This window comes from Calypte anna, chromosome Z (assembly GCF_003957555.1).
Source record: "Calypte anna isolate BGI_N300 chromosome Z, bCalAnn1_v1.p, whole genome shotgun sequence".
NCBI classification, from domain to species: domain Eukaryota; kingdom Metazoa; phylum Chordata; class Aves; order Apodiformes; family Trochilidae; genus Calypte; species Calypte anna.
In genome coordinates this window covers 41777056-41801129 of record NC_044274.1, presented here as the reverse complement: position 1 = coordinate 41801129, position 24074 = coordinate 41777056, and the positions used below count along the sequence as shown (strand labels likewise).

Genomic DNA, 24074 nt, shown 5'->3' with positions numbered 1-24074 from the left:
TGTACATTATAGCAGCAATAGAACCCAAGATAAATGGATTATAGATCCTCCTTTGCAAGCCAATGAAATGCCAGACCATTTCTGGTCATTCCTGGTTTATAATCTATGAAAACGGGCATATAGTTGTGCCTTGCATGCAATATTGTCGTAGTAAATGGAAGTGATCTGACTTCTTAAAAGAGGAGATCCCTAATTTAGGAGGAAAATGAAGGGATTCTTCTACACTGCTTTTCCAGGGAAAATATCCAGAAGAGCTGGCATAGTCATCTTTAGTTCCCAGAACTCAAGAATTATCGTAGGTGTGGGTGTTAGCAGGTCTCATTATCATTACTGTAATATATTTATAAGACACAGGTTCACAATACTGGCTTTGGTTTAAGTAATGCTTATGGGAATATATTCAAATCACAGAGTAAGATAACATATTTCTCAAAGGAAACAGGGAAGATAGCATGAGAATGTTGAGAGAGAGGCTTTATAGTATACACAACAGAGAAGAAAGTTGAAGAACAAAGATAAAATAAGCAATGCGAAACTCCAAACACAAACCAGTATTTCTCAAAATGTTCTTCAAATATTTAAGGGAGGTACCATATTTGGTTTCTTGTCTAGCAGTGTACTGATTTTCACAGGCATTTTTAGGACTGATCAGTGTCTTCCTATTACTCAAAAACTAGAACTGCCTCAAAGCCTTCCTGGTAACAAAAAGGCCTTTCCAGAAAAACCTTCACAAACATATGCATATGTACACACATACACATACCTATATCATATATGTAAAAACGTATAAATAAAAATATGTATTTTTAAGTATGTATGTGCTATGTGAGTACTATGTATGTGGGTATATATATAAGTGTGTGTATATTACAAGTTATGCATCTATAAAGACACAAATAAGTATATAATATTTTTATATATATATATATATACTTATATTCACCCATAGGGAGAAAAGCTGCTTCAGGATTTCTGAAAGTTTGTTTCTTCCACTACATCTGTAGTTTATTTTTCTATACATGCCACTAGTATATTTTTCCAAAAGTGCATGAAATCAAAATCATTCTTGCAATATGTAAAAAAAAAAGGAATACACATATTTTGCTTTTTATGAGACTAAATTTGTATGGCTTTTTTTAAACTTATCACCACAAGACCAAAAGCAATCAGCACTAATTACATCTAAAACTGAAGGCTGTCATGGTTTAACACTGGCCCAGCGATTAAACCAAATGACAAATGCTCTCTATTAATCTCCCTCCCTGATAAAGAAAAGAGAGAGAATAAGGTGAATGGTTGTATCATGCCACATCCTTGATGCACGATACCTAAATCCATAATGGTCAGGACAAGAGAAATTTTCTTGACTTTACCAATCAGGAAGTTTCTCTCTTGTTACTATTCAGCCACCTTTCAACCAATTAGTAGGAAAAGGGCCACGAAATTCCACTCACCTGTAGCATGAGACATGGACAAGGTGTGATGAGTAGGAAAGAGGCAAGCCTCCTGCCCTGCTGCTAGGGTGACTAGAGGTGTAAGACTGTCCAAGCTCTTTCAGCATCCTACTGTCAGCTTCACCCACCTAACTCCTTGCCATCATGAGTGTCACAGAAACTTTAAACTGTTATTTTTAATCAAGAAAACTCCTGCTAGAGTATTCATGAAATCTATCAGTTAGCAGGAGATACTAAAGAGTTTCTTGCCACTTTCTGACCCCCAGGTGAAATCACATGCACTCATAAAAGCCAACAGCATTCCAAAAAGCAACAAAAAAGGATGCATACCAGCATCCTGAGTGTTCACTCAGCAGCTGAAGAACTTCTTGCTTTTGGAATGATCATTTGATATCATCAATCATTTAAATATACCAGCTGATAAATGAGATTCACCACTGATATGCAAAGCAGTACAAATTACATGCAGATAGCAGGAAATAGAGAAGATTGTAACTTACATTCCAAAGGCAAAAGTTAAACAAGCACGTTTTAAGTAAAGGAGTAGAAACCTTTATATCACACATCAATTCTTTGCTATTGCTTCCTGATCCTACTTAACACTGTTGGTGTCTTACTATGTGAATTATATCAGCTTAAATTCTCTTAGAATTCTTGAGTTACATAACATATGCCATTTCACATATTGCTTTTTAATATTTGCACCAAAGTGTGGAATCAGACAAATTTGTGCACTTAAGAAATAAATTCCTTAGCCTCTTCACATTTTTATACAATCACTTCATCAGCTGGCTTATAGCATCATAAATTTTGATTGGGTATATTGTAGGGGAAATCAGAAACAAGGTATCTTCAAAAGCTAACTCAAAATAGAGCTGGAGGTGTAAATATGGTCATGGCCTACCTAGCACAAAAGAAAGCTGAAAACTTCCACTGCTACTAAAGTAATACTCGTTAATTTTTACTAATTCTTAGTACCTTCTGCAAAACTGCAAAACATTTTCCATGATACTCTCTAGGACTCTGTACTGAATCTCATTCTGGAAAGTTAAGTATTATCAGTAGGCTTTTAGAAACATATAATTGTCATCAGATCAGTATAAAAGCACTGCCCAACAGTACTGTAGACAATAAAGACTGTACATAATAATAACTATTAAAATGTAGAGATGAGGTATATGCCCATTTGATTAGTATTAGAAATACACCAGTATATTCACTGTGAAGTGAATAATAGAACCTTTCTTTAATGAGACTGGCACACTGCCACAACAAAGCCAATGGATTTAGCCCAGTAAGAATGTAACAAAACAATTACAAATGTAATTACTTAGCGAAGAAAATTGCCATATATTAACAATAAAAAGGGAAAAAGCGCTTTCAGGGAAATATTTCCCTTAGTTCAAAAATGGCACTCACTAATCAGGACTTCCAAATTAATTTACATTTATTACACCTCAATTCAATTTCAAAGTACTTTTATTGCAAAAATCACCACACTAGTTACAAGTAAAGAGAAGTGGTTCAGCATGCTGAGCACATCTTTCTAGACGTCAAATGCTACGTTTCAACAAGCTAATTTATTTGATTCCTAACTGGCCCTTTCATCTTTTATTTGGAAATCATGTAGTAAGTTTTAGATTTATCAAAGTTAATATCAGTCTTGTAATGAAAGGATTTTCTAACCAAGCAGGCACTACGACATTTGTTCCAGCTCACGTCTCAAGATTTTGTTTCATTTAAATATTTGTTTAATTCAAATCACAAACTATGACAGCTTCTTTTGAGGAAAGTGGAATTTAGTATCAGGGTTACAATTTTTTTTTCTTTGAAAAAGAAAAATATTATTTTTGCTGAATTTTCTCTCAAACACCATTTTCATTAGAAGCAGTTGTTCCTACAAGCAACTAATACATTGCTGGTCACTTTGGCTTTGATGTTCTGAACTAAAGCAAAAGATGCAGCCACACTTTGCTTCTTTCCTATTAGAAATGAACAAAAACTAAAAAGCCCAGAATTCCTATTAAAAAATCATGACCATTCACACCTTTTGAGGATCTCACTCTAAACAGTCCACCTGAAACACAGGAAGTCTAAGAAATATCTTGTAGCTAACTAGCTTTATCATCTTCAAATCCTCTTAGTGTGACATATGGAAAGTGCAAAGGAGGTGACTAGATTTCACTCAACAGTTTTACTTAACTTTCCACTATTTCGATGGCTTTGCTCTCACGTTCAACCTTGTTATGAATAGGATCACCATGAGACCCTTATACTTTACACAGAACTAATGGGAGATATATTAATTATAGATTTATAGATCTAATTTTGTTCTGACCAAAATATTGTTATGAAATTCATATGAAGTTATGTATCAGACTGTTATGATACTACTGATAAAAATGTAATTAAGATGTACTCTATAAGGTCAACTATGGAGAGGTCAGGAATAATCATGTATTTTTACTACTGCAAAAACTGAGAACAGAGACATCAGCTGGATTTAGTTTCTAGGATAGATAAGGAGGGCTCCACAGGAACTTTGGAAGCAAAATGTAGTACTAGATATTACTATATAATAAATATAATACTGGACTAAATGGAAAATGTGCCTATGCAGAATGAGATAAAAGTGTTGTAACTAGTAATACTGACTCTTTGGGTAGCAAACAAAGAAGAAGCTATCTCAATGCACCTATGTCAATAGTATTACAACACTGATACTGAATTTGAAGCTTTTCAAACAAGAATATTTTAAAATATATTCTAGTTCATATTTGCAGATTATTTTTCAAGAAGATCTTCAGGCTTTGATCAAAAATATGAATGGAAAAAAAAGTCACAAGGTATATTACTGAGGACTTACTTCATGTACATTTTATCCTCACATCCTAAAAAAAGCTAAAATCAGTACATTTCTTAGTTATAGAAAACCCTTTCCCCCTCATAAACAGCACTTAAGTGAAACTAACATGATTGACAAGTACCTCACAAGCAAGCCTTGGCAACACCTAATGCAGGCCCTTCTCTTGGCATTTTAAGCAAAATTCCTTCAAAACTGTTTGTCTTTGCAATAACTCCTACAAAGCTCATTAGTGCCAGCCTTGGTTTATCCCCCATGTTGTGCATTTATCCCTGAGATGCATTATCAACATGTGGCACATGTCCTTGACATGCACAGAAGAGCTGCACCCCAGGACAGCAGCATGCATGACAATAGTGTTGACTCTTACTCCTTTATGGTTGCTGGGATGTAACTGAGAAATCTAATAACTGTGACAGTAGGCCTTTAGGTTTTTCCTTGCCTTTCCAGACAGTGAAGCTCCACAGACACTAATGAAAGGTTAAATGAATAGGAATAGCTGACAAGAGGTACAATAAAGAAGGGACTTGGTAATCCACAGACACTGAGCAGAGATCCTTGGCTCAAGCAGAGAAAGGACAGCACATCGTCGAGTCACAATATTTAAAACAGCTTGCTATACACAGAGGCTTTTGTGTCTGGGTACATGTCTGGCTCTGGAAGAAAAAAAGATACTGAAAAGAAATTTCAGCATGGGGCACTTTGGCAAATGTCAGGTCACAAAAAGGAGAAAATGTTTTTTGCTTGCTCTTACATCTTTGTATTCAATATTAAAAAGCAATGCCTAGAAGCACAGATCACTAGTTTTAAAATAATACCTATTTGACAAATATGATAAAGTTGCAACACTAATTCAGTGTGATTCCAGCTGACAGCATGATGGGTGTTGTACATACACTCCGCTTCATTTACAACTGATAATATGCTTTGCATGCCATTGAAAACTTTCCTTGTATCTGAAGAATTTTAACAGGCCTAGCTTCTTAAGTTTTATATGCAGGACAATTGTAGATGTAACCAATTGTAGATGTAACCAATTGTAACATGCTACAAAAACACAGCTAAACTTCCAGACAGTGCACCAGACTATGGTGACTTTAAAACTTTTCAGTGGTTAGCTTATGGCAGTTTGATTTATTTTGGCTAGTACCTTACAAATCAGCATTGCAGACATCCTGGTTTTCATAATTAAAAAAATAATTGCAGTGTCCAGAATGCTTTTTTAAACTTCTCTAGTTTTTTATAATTTTCTACAAGAATATGATTCAAGTACATAATAGAGCATTTTAACTCCATGAAAAAAAAATAATTGCAAAACAGAAAGAATCTTTCAAGTAACAAATCAGAAACAAATCGAATTTAAGTAATTTGAAATTGTGTCATTTCAAGTTTTTCAAGAGAGAGGTACAGATACGAGTGCTACAGATAAAAAGAATTCTCTCAAAAAAAAAACTTGATTTACCTGGAATAAGAAAAAAAGTATTTGCCTATGTATCCAGAGTGCATATGATGGGCTGAGAGTAGTGCTTATTCTAAAATGAGCAAATCTTTTTGAATTACATTAAATTACAGCAGAACTCCTTGAGTGTACCAGGATTCCAATGATCAAAAAGTAAAGGTTTTAACTAGCAAACACATAATGAGAGCTACTGTCCAAGAGATAAAGGAGACAAATCTGGTAGTTTTATCTCAGTGGATTTTATCATTTGCTTAAATGGTAAATAAGTTTGTCCAAAGTAACACTTCTAAAAGTTGCTGTGCAACTATTAAACAGCAATTATGATCAATGTGTTTTTAGAACAGGTATGTCAGAATTTAGGTGGGATGAAACTGACACAGAATACAAGGTTTAAACAGATGCTTTTTATTAAGGCATGTTAAACACAGTTCCTCTAAATTAAGTACAAATTCCTGGCTAGCTAAGGAAGTTATACACATTTCCAAAATGACAGATAAATTCTACTTGTTTGTATTTTATGAGGAACTTTTTGTATTTCCAGACATGCATATTTTTTTCCTAACACATACTAGAAACGGACACTAAATCAAATTAAATCGTTACATCAAAAGCCCTGTAAAAACCTGAAGACTGGAAGTCAGGACTTTTTCACTAAAAATAATCAGAGCAGAAAAGACATCAAATTCTGGTGACAGTGTCCAATATGCAAAAGGAAAACGGACAGTGCCAGAAACTCCCATCTTTGGGGGGAAAAAAACTATAAATTTTGTTTTTGTATAAAAGCCAATGTTTTACTTGGAGTTGTTTTAATGTAATTACTTTGCTGTTGGTCATTTCTGTTTTGCTTGAAATTGACAAGATCTGTGGTCACTCATAAATCCCACTGACACACACTTCATTAACATAGAATAAGGCCACCTCAAACTCTAAGTTCTAGATTGCTGGCTCTGAAAAAGTTATTAATCAGCCCTCCCTTATGCAGAATGTTTTCCCACCTTTTCTTACCTATGGCATATGTCATAAAATCATGAAGCTTTCTCTAGCTCTGCAGAGGACCTGAACTGGCCAAGAATCCTCTACATTTCCTTCCAGTTTTCAAAAGCATACTGTGAAGGAGCAAGAGCAGTATTACCCTTACATAACAAGTGTTCTTGTTTTCATTCATCAGTGATTTCAATTCTCCAACTTGAGAGGGCATGGATAATATGTGAAAACATCTGCTATGAAACACACAAAGTTACACGCTGCTTATTATTGTGCAGTACACTAGAGGCCCGCTTAATAATTTCCAACTTACAACTTACTAATGAAATTCTACTTTGAAATCCTTCATCAACAACCCAACCATGTATCTTTTGAAACACACACACATCACTCCATTCCACTTTCCAATTAAGAAGTGCAAAATAATGTAAAAAAGATTCATAGATAGTGCCATAGCCCTATTTTAGAAATCAGATTATAAGCAGAGCTCCCTAATTCAAAATCAGTTTGTTTGTATACGCTAGTTTTTCAGAAAATCAGTAACACCAGGGGTAATTTGCTGACTGTATTTTCACCTACCATAATAGTTACACATACCATTTGTAATGGCTTTTATTGTTTAATCTCCACTGCATTTCTGTATTGGATACTATGGAATTACAGTTATTTAGCAGGCTATAAATAATGTAGTTGGCATGTACAATTGATATTTAAAATGTCTTACGACAACTGTAAAAGCCTCATTACAGACTAACAAATAATTCCTAACAAGCAAGTTCAACTGACAAATACCAAAGCAAACCTGATGTCTATGCTGCAAGAATGTTTGTTTTACTTAAAGGATACACCTGTGCAATGGTCCATCCATACAGATTATAAATAAGAAAGAAACCAAACTTCCAAAGTAATATGCCTATTGTGATGTTTTCTAAAAAAAAAAAAAAAAAAAAAAAAAAAAAAAAGAAAAAAGAAAAAAGAAAAAAAGAAAAAAGGAATTCTCAGTATCGACAGAAAGAATAGCCTACTTTCCCCTCCCCCCTTTATGAGCTAGTGTCCAATTTCTTCTTTTCTGAACAGCTGTATTATCCAACTTAAGTTGCTCTGCTAATTTCAGTCCCACAAGGACTAACTTGGAAGGCAAAAAAGTACTAGAAAAGATCAATTTGCTGGGAGAGATCAAATGAGAAAACTGTGGGGACAGCACCAGGTCAGAGTGTGAAGAACTAAGCAGACCTGCTCTTCATTAACGTAAGCTCTCTTGGGACGCCACACACTACCTGTCCATGGACTTACTGAACCGCCTAACCCTCGTCTCTGTACCATTCTTCTGGGCCCAAGTGAATCATATCCTGCTGCTGACAAGTTAGCAGGGGACTGCGGCTGCAACATGAAAGTACTTTTCTTTCTTGTCTAAATCAGGCAGATTTTTGAAAAGACGACACAACAGCACTGACTCGTGACATGGCAAGATGAAATGAGAGGTCTGGGCTGGTCTTCGAGCTGTGCAGATAAAAGTAATCAAATGACACTCCTGGAATGCAAATTGGCATTCTTGACTGCAGCAATTGCACAACCATGAAACATCTCTGACAGCAAGCAAGATTAGGACAAAATGTTATGTAAAGCACTGAACTAAAAAACTCACCAGAAAATTCAAACTGTAACACTTACATTTTAATATAGCAATAGTCATCTCTGCTTTTGTCCGCCCCTTTACTTTGTTTAATGCAAATTGTACCAAAAAGAAGTAGTATATATTAAACACATTAATGTAAACACATCTTTCACAAATACCCCAACAATAAAAACACAATGCGATTAAAGATCTGATAGATCTGATCAGGCTTTTCCCCCTAAATTGTCACAATGTTGTATTTTTACAAAATTAGTACTAAGGGAGGGGTTCTCTGTCATGTGTGTAAGATGTGTGCTTAAGGAACTCTTTCACAAACCCAACTCTTAAAACAATTTTACAGATTTGCTCACTAACATATTAGTTTATAATTTACATTTCAATTTTCCTGTACCTGGATCATTTGAAATATTTAGTAAATTTAAAAAGTAATGTGCTTTAGGAATTTAAAGCAGAACATACATGAAGCTAGGTAGTTCATCAATACTGGACAGCTTAAAACGAAACTCCAGTTTATCGGACAGCTCATATGCCCCATTAAATTTGAGATCTAAAATTCCTGCAGTTTTTAAGGGCAAGAAAAGTTCCACATACTTTTACAGGAACTTGGTAATCTTGTGCAGATCTGCTGATCAGGCTTATTAAATATTACTGTCTGAAATGAACCCAGTAATTAAACTGTGAACATTTGTAGTCTGAAACTATGACAAAAATGCTACCCCATTTTAAGATTTGCCTATGGAGATGGGTTATAATACAGAGGGGAAATGGATGCTAATGAGAAATAAAAGACCTCTTCCACTAAAAAACATTTAAAGATTGCTATGCAAAGCTAATGTACAGGTTGAGAAAAGAAATTTATAATATCCTGCTTTGATTTCTTACTTAAAAATAGCTTTGAACCATTTTAACTGTTGGCCGGACACACAAAAAGACACTCGTTGCCACTTTAATCCTGGGTACACCAGATTATTACATGATGTCTTTTGTGCATCAATTTTACAACAGCTTGACTCTAGGGTAAATGGGAACCATCATAAATCGCACGCTGCTTTCAAAACCACTTTAATTTCTGTCAGCGTTAGTATAACCACAGTCCTGGGCACATGCTGCTTTTTCTCCCCTCTTTTTCTCTCTCCCCCCTTCTTTTTTTTTTTTTTTTTTTTTTTTTTTTTTTTTTTTTTTTTTGTATTGTTGCCTACATTTGACAGTTGCATCTCCTACACTCTAATTGTGGCTTTGATCACTGAAACAAGACATGTCATGTTAGGGAGAGAAGGAAAAAAAAACAAATGCTCCCCATCTCAAACCCTCCTTGCATTCACACAGACATACACTGTATCTATCATTAGAGTGCTGCATACACATACATGTTCATACCTACTCATCCGTATATATATATGTGTGCATGCATGCACGTAGGTACATTCAAGGCATACAAGACAGATGTATAACGTCCCTAGAGTGGGATAACAAAAGCCGACTGAAAGCAAGGCAGCAGTCAAACACCACTTGAAAATACACTACTACAGTGAATATGGGCTGATCGCTTCATCATTAACTGAGGTCAGACCACTTGTTAATATGAAGTTATCAGTATGCACCTTAAGTTTTAGTCATGGCTCCAAACGTGCTTGTTCTTTACAGATGTTTAACCTATTTTCACATCACAACCCCAGACTTCAGCCAAATGAAGTCTTCAATCATCTGGATTTTCAGCTTTTAAATGAAGAGGCCATGGAAGCCCAAATTCTGCTTTGCAAAATCCCTGCTGTAGAGGAGACGTGCACAGCACATTTAACAAGCAGCAAAAACTTGCTCAAAGTTGTTTTGTGGGACCCCCCCCCTTCCTTTCACTGTTAGGGCATCAGCACAACGGCAAGTCGCTGATTGGAGAGGTGCAAACTGCAAGCACATGCACAACAAAAACAGTTTACGGAGGGATGGTGGATTTACACTTTTGTCTCAGCCTCAGGCGTTGTTTCACACACAAACACGCAGCTCCTTCCGCCGCTCTGTAAGGTTACCTTTACATTGTGTGCAAAACTTACTTATCTCCGAGCAGAAGGTGGTATCCGAAAAAAAATCAGACTACCCCATGTCCGATTCAACCCCACTTCACCTTCAGTCTCCCTCCCTCCGTAGGTACATTTTTTATTTTTTTTTCACTATAGTACCTCATCTGTAGTGAAGGGAAGGAGGCGTTAAAAAGTATGTGGCCATCCTGTTTCAACCCCCCCAAACTCACTTAAAGTTTAGCACAGCCTCTAAGTCGTTTTTTCCCCCAATCCACGCAGCACGGGGCTGATTTATTTATTTATTATGCTCCTCTTTCTCCTTGCCCGGCTGCTTATTTATTTGAAGGCTGAAACACACCGGATAGCGAGCAGGGCTGCTTGTGTTACTGCACGATTTAATAATCAAATCAAACCAAAGTAAAGGGTAGAATGAAAACGAAAGGCTGCTGGAAACTTCTTACCATCTCTGCATGCTGGTTGTCAAGTGCACCCCCTGTCTCTCGATCTCCTCTCAGCGGCAGTGCCTGCACCCTTCCTTTTGCCTCTGGGCTCTCAGCGCCTCTCTCTCACTCTCCTTCTCTCTCCCTTTCTCCCTCTCTCTCCCTTTCTCTCTCTCCCTCTCTCCCTCTCTCTTTCTTTCTTCCCCCCCCTCTCTGTCTCTTCCACCACTTCCCTCCCTCTCCTCTCTCCTCCTGTAAACCGCTCACACCTTCAGGTGATTTGAACTAAAAAAGAGATTTTAAAAAAACAAAAATACAACCCCCCCGCCAAAATAATAACAAAATCAAAATATTAAAAAAAAAACAACAGCAACAACAACAACAAAAAAACCAACACAACAGAAGAGCATATGGAGCAGCAGCCACAGTCTCTCTCTCTCTCTTCCCCCGCCCTCTCTCTCTAACTCTTCCGAAACTTCAGCCCCCGAAGTTTAGCCGGATCAGCAGAAAGAAAAAGAGCTTTCAGCGGGGAGCTGGAAGTGATGGGAGGAGGGACCCAGGTTCGGGTCAGAGCCTCCACAGGTTGGTTTGTTGTTGTTGGGCTGTATGGCTGGGGAAGGGGAGGTGGCGGGGGGAGGCTGCCAGCGGCGCTGAGGGCAGCGTTGCTTCCTCCCAGCCCCACGATCTGGGGCAAGGCCGGCAGACGGGGAGGAAGAGAAAAGGGGAAAGAGCAGACTAGGGGGGTGAAAAAGTAAGCCCTTCTGCCTCCGCCCCCCCCCCCCCCCCCCCCCAAACTTTCTGTGCCAGACAGGGGCTGCGGCAGAGGCCGCCCGCGCCCAGCTGTCAAAAACGCCCAGCGACCGCCGCCAACTTTGTGGTCAGGGCGGCCGGCGGCGCCGTGCGGGACTGACTGGCCGCCCTTCTCTGCTTCCCTCTTCCCCCTTTCCTGCTCCTCTGCCTGGTTTCTCCTCGAAGCGGCTGCAGTCTTTGCCGCTGCTCCTCTTCCTTATCAGCTCCACGCGCCGCTGGAGCGAGGGAGGGAGAAGGCGGCAGGGAAAAAGGTGGAGGGAGGGCTGAGAGAGGGGAGAGACACGGCGGAAAATGAAGCGTAGCCCAGAGGAGGGGGTAAGGAGTCACAGGAGGAAGAGGGGTGAGGGTTAGCAGGGAAGCGAAAAGTTAGGCAGATTAAAAGTTTTCACTTGTGATGCCGGTTTCCCGCTTCCCACCCATTGCTCCATCAGCTCCCGGGGCTCTGCTGCGGCAGCTGCTGCTCGGTGCGGATTCTGAAGAGATTTTTGTGAACGGGTGGGTTTTTGTTTTGTTTTGTTTTCTTTTTTTTTTTTTTCATGTTGTTGTTGGGGTGGGGAAGGCAGAGAGGCGGGAGGAGGTGAGCCGCCACGGCTGTACGTTTGCAGGGAACAGACAAGAGTCACATCTGTGTGTGACACGGAGCCAAACCGAGCGAAACCCTGCCCCGGCGACGCCGGGGTAAACGCAGGCGCTACGGCCCTAGGCGCCCAGGCAGGCAGACACACAACGGCTGCCGCGCTCGCCCTCAGGGAGTGCGCGGGGGGCGGTGTCGGGAGGCGGGGGTAGCGGGGGTGGGGAGGGCCGTTCCGCGCCCTCCCGCGGCCGCTCACGTCCCGCCCATCCCCGGCGCTGCGCCTGGCGGGCGGGCACGGCGGGAGGCGTTGCCGCCAGCTGCCGGTCCTCGGCGGCGACCTCTCGGCCCGGCCAGCGCCTAGGCGGGAGCGGGGCTGCCGAGCCCCCGGTACCCTCTTGGCATCTTCCCCTGCGGAATCTTTTCTTAACCCGGTTTGTAGCCGGTTGTAGGCGTTCTCCCACATGTCCCCTGCTCACGGGTGTCGAGGCACGGGAGGTAGCCCAGTGCGTCGCGTGGGTTATGTGGTGCAGGGAAGGTGGCAGGAGGTTATCATGCTTTATCTGCAGGTGGTGATGGCGAGCCTAGCAGGGTGTCCCTCGTGTCCTTCTTGGCGAAGGCGCTGAGGGTCACTTGGTGCTATCAACATTGGCACCCTTCCCCGGGCTCTGTTATAAATACGCGATTAGGAAGTGATCTTTAGAAAGTGGACACGAGGAGGACTTTCCAGGGGATGTGAAATACAAATACATTTTGCTGCCTCCTCCCTTTAGGTGTGGCAGGGCACTTCGGTGAAGAATGGGTCAAGTATATACATTGGTATCTGTTTGGCACTTCTGATTTTTTCTGCGTCTGCTGTGGACTAAAACCACAGAAAAGTGTGACTGTAGTGAATGGCATGTCCCCGTGAATTACCGAGTTTTCCAGGCTTTTTACCAGATTTTGCCATCTTTATGATTTGTGCATTTCCTGTGCCTGAAAGAAGACAGAAGAGTGATTGATCTGTATTAGTATCAAAGCCAGGTTTTCACAAAAGCAGGTTAGATTTATCTCAACAGTATCTTTTTCTGTGGAAACTTCAGTTTTCTATGTAGCCATTACCTTTCATTAGGCATAAAACATATCAGCTCATGGACAGGATTTATAGGATCCACATTTCATCAGGATTACCTTCGATCCTTGAGCTGTAGAGAACATGTTTTAGACTAAGACAATGACTTTTAAAAGATTTTTGCATTTTTTATGATTTTGCTTTTAATACAAAAGTACCACGACCAACAAAGATTTCGAGCAGTTTATGGGCATTCTGAAAAAATCATAGGATTAATTCAACCAGTATTTGATGCGGTTTCTGTCAAAGGAGAGAGACAAGAACAAAACTTGTTAATTATTTCAGAGTCACATTTTACCGTACGTAAAAACGGATTTGCCCTTTTGAACCAGTGAAGGGCCAAGAAGTTGCCAAAAAATTGTGTTCACACAGCCCCCTAGTGGTTAAAGCCTGGACAAGTTCACATCTGTGTCTCCTCACATGAAGGAGGGTCCAAGCTGGCTTGATACCAGTTAAAAATAAAGTGCTTTAACCTAAACTCACAAAAGGCGTGGTCACTTGCTAGAATAAATATATGCCATGCCTATTACAAGGGTAATCTTTTCTGTGCAGTTTCACAGAAGTGAATCAAAGGCTGTAAGCTGTTAGAGCTTTGTGAGAGAAAATGCTTATAGTATGTAGGCAGCTATTCAACTAAATTTAAAACCTTCTTTCCTTACTACTTTGGAAAAGTGAGATTTTTTTTTAACTAGGGCAAGGCATTTGAAGGAGGTATTCCTGTATCAACTAAGCCAGGAAATTATAGACCTAATAACCTGTATCTCACACTAAAAATTGTCATCTAAGCTCTGATCTATCATTTCAAAGAACGTATAAAGTCTAATACAATCATGAAAAACTTGCAGCTACTTTCTTTTTGAAGTCTTTAAGTACTTTTGTTTGAAAACTAGTAATACCTTATAGATTCATTCCTTTTTTATCTTGCTTGATATTTAATTCAGCTTTTTTAAACCTCCTTTTTTTTTTTTCTTCCACCTATCAATAAGCCAGTGGCTTTTGTATTGACAGTATATCACAGCCTCTTGAAAGCTGCTGCAGAGGTAAAATAGCTGGAGGCAAGTTGGCTGTTGGGAGTTCTCATTCTTGGGTTGGCAGTATGGAATTACAGGAGAAACATTTTGGAAGAAGACATTTCTGCTCAAAAGATCAGCAGCAAAATAGCTACCTGGTGACATTCGAATATAAATTATCTTAGAGTTCAAATTGAGAAAGCTCTAAGTTTTCTGAAATTTTGCATCTTTCAGGATCACACTTTCAGTCACATACATGACAGCATTTTAAATTTACGTAAATTTTTCCTTTCAAATTTTCCTATATATTTCCTGATATATTCTGAGATAATCCTCAGAAGACAGGGCACTTTTTAAAATACTATGCCATCCATCTGCACAGTGATTTTTGTTTCTTTATATTGCTGTGGTGACAGTGGTATTAGCACAAGTGATAGATATTGCAGAAATTACATTTTACAGTTCAATCGACACTTCAAAAGACAGCATACATACACAAGCTTTGTCACAGGACTGTCTTATGACTTCCTAAAATGTATAATCGTCTTAAATTTTGGAAATTTTATGCAAGGTTCCAGGGAGTGGGACTGATGCCCAAACTTTCCCTTGCATTTTAGACTAATGATATTTATTAGTGGAGAGAGGAGAGTCTCTAACAATTTCAGGCTCATCAATAAGAATACATGATATTCAAACAATACTTTATCATTGTAGCTTTTGTTCAATACCAGTTATAACCACTATAAATAGTTATTAGTACTTGTTGGTCAGAGATTAATAAGCATGAATGAAGTTTGTTAGAAATATTTTTTTTCACTTTTATTTTGATTTTCCAGATTGAGCACTGAGATATTGCAAGCTTGAGATAGAGTCTGAGAAGAAACTGCAGCTTAAGAGGGAAAGAAATATAAGTCATCTAAATTGTAATATCTGCAGAGAAGAAGGAATTTATGGTTCTCTTGAATCTGCCAATTTTCTGAACCTGGAGAAGCAGTCCAGATGATGTGTCCAACCAACAGAGCAGAGGTGGGACACAAGGCATCAGTAGCCTGTTAGGGGCTACATGTTGAAAAACAGTCCTGGAAGATCCACAACAGAAACTGAAATCCTCCTTATTTTCTGTGTGACGAGGTGAGAACGCTTTTACTGAGTAGTATATTTGAAATGTAAATGAAAGGCCAGTTTACCAGTAGCATCTCCAACTGACAAATTATGCCCTGTCTTGAATTTAAAACCTGTTTTCTGTAATCCACAGCTAGTAAGGAGGAAAAGAATCCTCAGCATAAAAGAATTCAGCATAAAAATAAGCACCACTTATTCAGAGTGATAACATTAAGAAGTCCTAATCTAGTTACTAATTTTACTCAGAAATATGGCTTTAGCTTCCATATGCACACATCCATTTATATTAAATTCCCATGCTAAGTATCATTCTTGAATAAGTAGCATGGTTTATAGAATGAATTGCCAGAAAAGTAGGTTTCTTCTTCCAATTAGACACTTCTCTTTCCCCTTTTTAATTTTTTTCCTCTTTTAAAATGTTTTTATTTGTTTTATGCTATTTAATCTGCCCAATTCTGACATTCTGAGGGAGCTTCAGCTGTTTTTAAGGATCTAATTAGAAAGAAAAGTGTTCATAGATTATAAAAAAGGGTCTAATTCCTTCCCTTGCAAATTGTAACTTAATGGCATTTTAGAGGAAGGGTTTGAAATTTGACCCAATGTAGGCAAAGTATCAAGGATGCTGTTTCTGAAGGTTGCCTAAACTTAGCTATGGACCACAGGGTCAGGAAGTGAAAAGCTACCGACCGATTGTAAACATTTTGTATAAAGTGAGTTGCCCAGGAGTGCACAGGAGCTCAGAGACAGAGGTGGAATCTTATTTTCCAGGGTTGGATTTGACTGCTCCATCTGCCTTAGCCACAGGTCTGTCTTTCTCTTTCTGTCTGCTTCATCACACACCTTAAAACTTCATCAGTAGACTAAGCAGGACTCTTAGGAAATAAACTTCATTCATTATACAGACACTAATTTTCATTCAGAGAACATTACCCATTTTTTGTACTTGATACAGGCTGATCTTACAGGGAGAAAACAGTTACATGATATAATTTCAGATGCTGTACTCAGCACTTGAAAGGGATGAATTAATGTTGTATAGACACTGATAATGATAAAATTTCTTTACTTCTAAACATAGAACTTTCTGACCCCTGTTACTTAACTGTAAAGTTCATGGACGTATGTCCAATAATAGTACAGATACATCAGTGTTCTGAGTAAAAAAGTATTTCTGTCATTCAGGAAATCAATTTAAGAGCAGGTAATTATGTTGCCTTTGCCTCTTGCACTTAAATACCAAAGGTGATTTGAAGTCTTTCCAGCACTTAGGTTTTGCTAGATCCTCCTAGTCATAATGGTCATTTTTTTGAGACGAAAAAAAGGTTTTCTGCAGTGTATCCATCTTTTTTCTTTTTGTTCCATATCCTCTGTACCCAAACTTTTTAAACTCTCTTCTAGAGGTTGCTACCGCACAGTTTGATTTATCTTAAACTTTACTGAATGGATTAGCAGATGGTCTTATACAAATTTACTTCAAGTATTTTATGATCTCAGCTGAAATAATATATATTAAAAGCAATAGATGTTATTTTATAGCACTACAACAGCTTTTGTAAGGGACATTAAAAGGTTTTAAACATGAGCGAAGAAAGAAAGTTGCAGTAAGTTTTAGCAACTTGCTTAAAGTCATAAAGACAGTAAAAATACATATTTTGTTTCTGTTTTTAGTTCTATGGTCATCCTTTCTTTAGTAAGAATACACATATTTACATTTAAGAACTCTCTTGATTGAAGTTTCTTCTTTCCCTGTTGTCACTTCCAATCACTGTCCATCAAAATTATTTTCTATAGCTTAGTAATTGCTACTCAGAAAGCATGTGTAGTATTCTACATGCATTCTGGAATATGTCTCAGCTTGTCTCATTTAACACTTGAGGGTATTTTTCCCAAGTGGATCTCAATGTTTTTCAGTTCTCTTAGTATTTTTCCACTTGTTTTTCTTCTATTAATCCAGTTAAGTGTGATTGCCTTGGAGAGTTACTTGTAAGCAGGATGAGAAAGTCTCTCTCTTTTCTTATCCAGTTTAACTGCTTTCGTTTTGAACTTTAGTTGTTGGGTTTTACTTTCTTGTACTGATGTCTCAGACTAAGCATTTGTGCACTTAGCTTTTTGTCATAAATTAGTTTTAACAAATGAAGTGCCCCAATCACCGCTAATAGTGGTTGGTGGCTCAGTATCTTAAAAGCAACTAGACTGTCAAATGTAATATTGTAGAGCAAGTCACAGAATCTGTCATGTCCAATGTTGAAATATTAGTCCTGAGATTCCCTACTTTTAGCAGAACAATTTTTCTGCTATTCACACCTTGCTTAAATGGAGACTTAAAATGGATGTGGCAACCTACAGAACATGAAAACATGCTTTAAATAATGTGGCATAATGATTTTACATTCATTGCAACTTCTTTATTCCTTTTAAAAATTTCTTTTACAATTGATTCATATGTTAAAATACAATTTGATCTTCATGTCAAGAGAAAGAAAAGAAGGCACAAGAATTGCCAGCTTGATTCTTACCTTCTTTCCAAAAATAAGCTTTTAGATTTTTACCATTCCTAGCAGAGGATTCAGATAGTCTGCTATTAGATACTTACTAGGTCTTCTTTGAAACTGAGCTTGGTTCTAAGCTTCACATCCAAAGATTTTGGTTAGAAAGCTGGGTACTCATGATGGTTTTGTTACAAATACTTTTTTGAGGACTTTTCTTTTGCACATTTTGGCTGTGTGCTATTGCAAAAAGAAGATGTAGACTTTTTGCTATAGGTATTGCTTCAAATCTGAGGAACCTGGAGAAAGTAGGAAATTAAAATCTTGTGTCCAAGAACTACTTTTCTTTTTAAGTTCTTTTTCGTCCTTGTACTTCTGCTGCTGGATTATAAGGCAAATGCTGTTTGGAATTGTCAATGCTATCCAGATAGAACTCTGAATTTTCTTTCAGTCCTTCAGCTGCCCCACTTTCAGTTAATTTCATTTGACATCCAAAGGATTGGTCTTGGACCTTGGACCAAACTCTCCAAGTTTGTGGATGTCCTTGTTGTACAAAAATTACGTCCTAGTAACTTTTTTATCTTTTTGTGTTCTTACTTCTTGACAGACCAAACACACAAACACAGAAGCATTGCTTAGTGCTTTGTAAGAGGTGGTCATAGACCTGAAGTCATTAAGTTAAAATGTGAGCCAAAATCAATCAAATATGCAAAAGAAAGGATGATCTGTAATTGGAGTGCCACATTTATGCAAGGACACAAGTATCTGGTCCTCCATGTACAGTTTTAGGAAGCATTTATTCAGAAAATGTGTTGAATAAGCATACCAATGGATACATTTTACAGGATTCCAAAGAAAAATGCCATTCATCAGGACTGCAGATAGTTCAGAATACCTCAATGTGTAAGAGGCATCAAAACAAATATATAATGACCTAGTTCTAGCTCTCATACTTCACTCTCTATTTTCCTTATTCAAAAAAATTTTACTCACCTTCAGTTTACTTCACCTTAAAAAAAAGTATTTTACCGTATTCTAAAGGCCAGGCCAATAGTTTAAGTTCTAAATTTAATCAGAGATACCAGGAAAAACAAATCTGTCAATATGAAGTAGCAGCAGGTTACTGGTACTCTGTCTTTGAGACGGAGAGCAGATATTGTGGTGAGCAGGAGACAGAAACCATTCGGCATCTCCACTGCATATGACAAACCGAGATACATTACTTCATTGTAAACCGTGTCTGTGAAGTCTGTATGTCACCTGGAATTGATGGAATTGCAGAGTTTTTGATCTAGATGAAATCTCAAGAATTGTGATCTTTCTTTGAGGTAAGAGTAGCATGTGTCGTACACCTCTAATAGTTGTTGGTCCAGGATTTCCAAAGTATCCAACTATATCTTCCATAAGTAGCCTACTCCAGTGTTTCACTACCTTAAACATTAGATTTTCCTAATAGCTAAACAATTTTTTTCCTATATATAAACCATTTCCTTCTTGTTCTATCCTAGACAGAATTCAAAGCAGACTTTTGAACACTGCACCCAGCTTGATGTTCTTTTCAGACTTCCACCTCCCTCCTTAGACCAAACAATGTCTTTTCCTTCAAGCATTTTTTTACAGGTTGTATTTCTGAAAATTATTATCACTCTTGCTGCTTTACCTTGAGTACTACACAACTTACCTTATGTGTCAGCAAGTTCACTGGATTGATTTGCAAATAGTTCTCTAGCTAAAGCTCCACATGATCCACAGACAAAAGAATAATTACATCATGTATTTTATATACTAAGGTTTTGATAATATACCTTGAAACTGCATTTGCCTTTTAGTCTCATACTAATCTAGTCAGTTTATGGTCCACTCTGTAATTTGATCTCCCCCTCTGTATTACTGTGATCCACCATATCCAAGATGCTAGTTCTTTAGTAGTTACTTTTAAACAATCTTATCTGTTTTCAGTTTATGAAGACCTTATAAAATATGTTTTACTCTTTTACCAAAGTTCTTGCTAAAATTACAGTCAACCTTATAGTTGTCAAAATTCCTCTGTGCCAATAAGCCATGCTGTGTTTTTCAAGACATTTTAGCCAAGTAGTTTGACTCCGCTGATCCAAATGTTGCCATACAAAAGCAGTACAGATGTTATCAAGTAGGACAGAAACCAAACTAAAAAGTGCTTCTGCATGACTCTTGAAGACTATGGTAGTTATCTAGTAGCTCTGTTCAGAATTATCTTGTATCCTGAAAAGCATATCCATTCAGGTTTAACTACAACCTCACCTCTAGAGTATAGTTACATTGACAAACCCATAAAGACTTGGGCATTCTTCTGTGCCAACTACCTTCAAAGACCTGCCCAGGATAACAGTTTTTGAGGGCATTAGGTCCAGTTGCTTAACATAGAGCTATATATTCACTTAACACTAGCACAGACATTTAACATTAATAAAAACTAGTTCTCATATAATGACATCTTCTCCAGTTTAAAAAAATATTTCAAATTTCTTGGTATTTCATGCACAGCCCTCTTATTTTTAAAATCACCTTAAGAAGAAAAACATATCAGCATGGTCCTGCTATGCATCTCATAGATTCTTGGGTAAAAGATGTTATATCGATATGAACAAAGATTTCTGTTCTGTCAAGTATGCAAAAGCAATGAATCAAACTTAGGCCTGTTGCACTGCTTGCAGACCACTAACCACAGTAAAGATATTTGGCTGGCTTAGAGCTAACATGTGATACTTAAGTCATATCCAGATTGGGGATTTCTTAAATCACTGTATTCTCAGGAAGCAGTAATTTTTGGACTCAAGGAAGGATGGTTGCTTTGTCTTGTGAATCTTTTCAGATACTAGTTGTGATTAGTATGAAATAAGAGATCCCACCAGTATGATATTCACTGAATTCTCTTCATATAAAAATTAAAAATCTGTGAACTTGCAGGATTGTCTGATAAGACTAGAAAAGTATTTGTTTGCAAAAATGTGCTTATGTAAGATGGAATAATAAAGTCAAACTGCAGAAAGAAACAGCTTTCAGATAAAGGCTGACCAAAGATCCGTTAACACTTAAAAAACTTCAACTCTTACCTGTATATTAGAATTAATTCGTTAGTCTCGTGCATATAGTAATAGGCATCTGAATTTGACTTTTAGCAATTGTTCAGCATTTAAAAGTGGTTACAGTGTACTTTATCAGTGCAAAACCCCAAGAATAAAAGCTTTCAGGCCACACAGGAAATACAGACAAGCTCCATACAAAAGAAAGTTCAGACCTGTGAATTAAATCTGATAGGTAGGTTAAGAGTATTAAATAATTTCACCCTGTGTTCTAATGCAGAACTCAGGCACCATTTAACAGGAAAGGGGAATACTTCATCCTCTCTTGGTAATTCATGATGATGTTCATGTGTCTTGTTAACTTCCCTCAATCATTTGTCATTAAAATCTGTTCTGGTCACAGTCATTTTTCCATTCTGGGAACTAGGAACAAAAATAATTCTGATTAAAATGACATACAGCTGCTATTACTGATCCTGAATAGTTTATTTTGGACACCCTAGGATATGACTTTCTTTCCTCTTTTTCCGCTTTTGGGTAGACACTTGGGTGTTTGCTTGAAAAAACAGGTCTCAAACGAGGCTGGAGAATGCCCACTTGTTATCTCATTCTTTCTGCTGTTTAGCCAGTGAATTGTATTTGTGATAAACAGCAAGACTGAATATTGTTGGTTTTATTATTAAATTAAGCTTGGATTTGCACAAACTTAGGGCTCTTTTAGAAAAAGGGACCACAATCAGAGTCAGACTAAGTCCTGTTCTATACTTTAAAATAAATTACAGGTGTATTTTTATTTCATGGTATATTAAAATAAATTCTGTCTTTGCTTTTGCTTATTAACCCTGAAGTTGTTAACTATTTTGTGAACACGTAAGGGAAGCTTATGTTGATATTGTCTAATAATGTAGCTTAGATATCCTTTGCAGATCATTTACATACAAAAAGTATATTCATGTTTAATTATAAGCAAATAAGTTTGAAGAACACTTGCTGACATAATAATTGAATTCGTAGCAACTCTGATAGTTGCCCTTCTAGACAGCCTACCTAACACAGGCACTTAGTTTCATGTTAGTGAAGAATTTATTTTGTAAATACTCCTGACTGTTCAGAATTGCTTGTACCTTATTTTGCCTTCAATACTAATACTTCTAAGTTACTGATTTAACTAAATGCTTTCTCTCCTTGTTCTAGTTCTGCCACTGTCTCATTATCATTGGCTTCTGCTTCTCCAGTGACCATAGATGGCTGTATACTTCACTTCTTTCCTTCTGCTCTCTATGTGTCCTGGTTTGAGTCAGGATAGAACTGATTTTCTTTCTTGTCATTTTGCTTTCACCTAAGTCTCTTCTAAGTAGCTGCTCTTGCTGAAATAACAGCAAGTTTCTCAGTCAGTATCTACTTCTAGGGCTGATAACACTCAATGTTTATCGTTACAGCCAGAGAACTGTATGTGGAACCACAGTATGCTCAGTTCTGAGGACTATAATATGTTCTGGAAAGGGAATAAAAGGGTCACACTTGCCTCCCTCTTTTAGAGTTGATAACACAGGTGAGTATTCTGTACCATAAGTGTCATACTTGGTATAAATATGAGGGATCACAATGGTGAAGTTTCTTCTATTTCACCTATGGCCAGCATCCTGGGAAGGTTCCATCCATTCATTTGCCTGTGATCCTGATCCATGCCAGCCTGAATCCCTGTGTTCCTGCCTCCAGCTCCCGACTGCTGCTGACTCCAAGAGCCCAGCCTGGGACTGACATGAGCATTATTAGTGGAGAGGGGGGAGGAACTTGTTGCTTTTGTGTATGTTTGTATATATTTAACCAGTTTCATCATTATTGTTTCATAGAAGCTGTGTAGTTTAGTTTGTAACCCCTAAGTTTCTCACCCTTATTCTCTCTCCTTTCTCCACTGGGGAAGGGAGGATGATTAATATAGAGAGCACCTCTCATTTGGTTAATTTCCAGCCCAGCATTAAACTGTGATGCCATGTTAGATGGTAAAATCTCCAAACACTAGTAACATTCACTACAAATTTCTTTTTTAACACTCAAGCCACTTACATATCACTTTTTTCTCCCTTACCAACTGAGGAAGAATTTCTTCCATTAATTCAAAATAAGAAAGAAAATGGATTATTTGGATGAAACAAAATTGACATGGAAATACATAAGCTGCTACATTCATTGTCCACATAAAAATAACTTATGTAACACAAGTTACACTATATATGTCTTATTTTGGAGTGCCTTTTCTTAGTAGCCAGCATGCGTTCTGTATCTAAACGCTGTCATCTTAAGGGATATACATTTTTAGTTTTAACAAGAATACTTTTTTAAGTTGTAGTTATTTTTACATGTTAACAATGATGCTGTTCGCAACCAGGGGTACATACCAAATCTGCAAATACTAGAAGCAGTTACTTTAGAGGAGGAAGGGGGCACCCAAGGGATTCTTGAGAAAACTGGGTTAATTTTTTCTCTCTCTCTTTTTTTTTTTTTTTTTTTTTTTTTTTTTTTTTGACATCAACCAAAATGTGTGTTACAAGAACTTAGCAACTTACAAGAGCAGAAAGATGAACACTCAGCTAAAGCTATGAGATGAAAAAGTGATCATTAAATATGCTCCACTGGAATACTGCAGCTTTTGACAAAAGGAAAAGATTTTAATCTCTACAGAAGATCAAGCTTTCTTGGGACTGTGGAGTTCTGTGCAAATCTTACCAATTTCTGCTCCAAATACAAAGTGCATTTCCTGACAATGTTACACCTAGTGTAAACATTTAGCAGGGTAAATTTTTATGTAATTATAGAAATATTTCAAAACACGCCAATGTATGATCTCTGCTGCTAGGAAGAGGCTGAGAGTGCACAACAGATGATAGATAAACATTACATTGTGAATTTACTGCTGAGATACAATTGTGTGAGGAGTACCAAAAAAGCTCAGTGTACAAAATCCATCTAATGGCTTGTAGCAAAGGCAAGCAAATGGAAATTAGGATGCAAGGCAACCTAATAATGTTTATGAAGTCGCTTGTTAAATGA

General features: G+C 37.7%; 1 long non-coding RNA gene across 1 annotated transcript; it reads left to right on the top strand.

Moving 5' to 3' along the window:
• Nucleotides 1-11299: 11299 nt before the first annotated feature.
• LOC115599948 lies at nucleotides 11300-23743 on the top strand. Its single transcript, XR_003988717.1, has 4 exons — nucleotides 11300-11433; nucleotides 15190-15484; nucleotides 22463-22575; nucleotides 23576-23743. It is a non-coding gene; the product is annotated as an uncharacterized LOC115599948 (long non-coding RNA).
• Nucleotides 23744-24074: the final 331 nt, after the last annotated feature.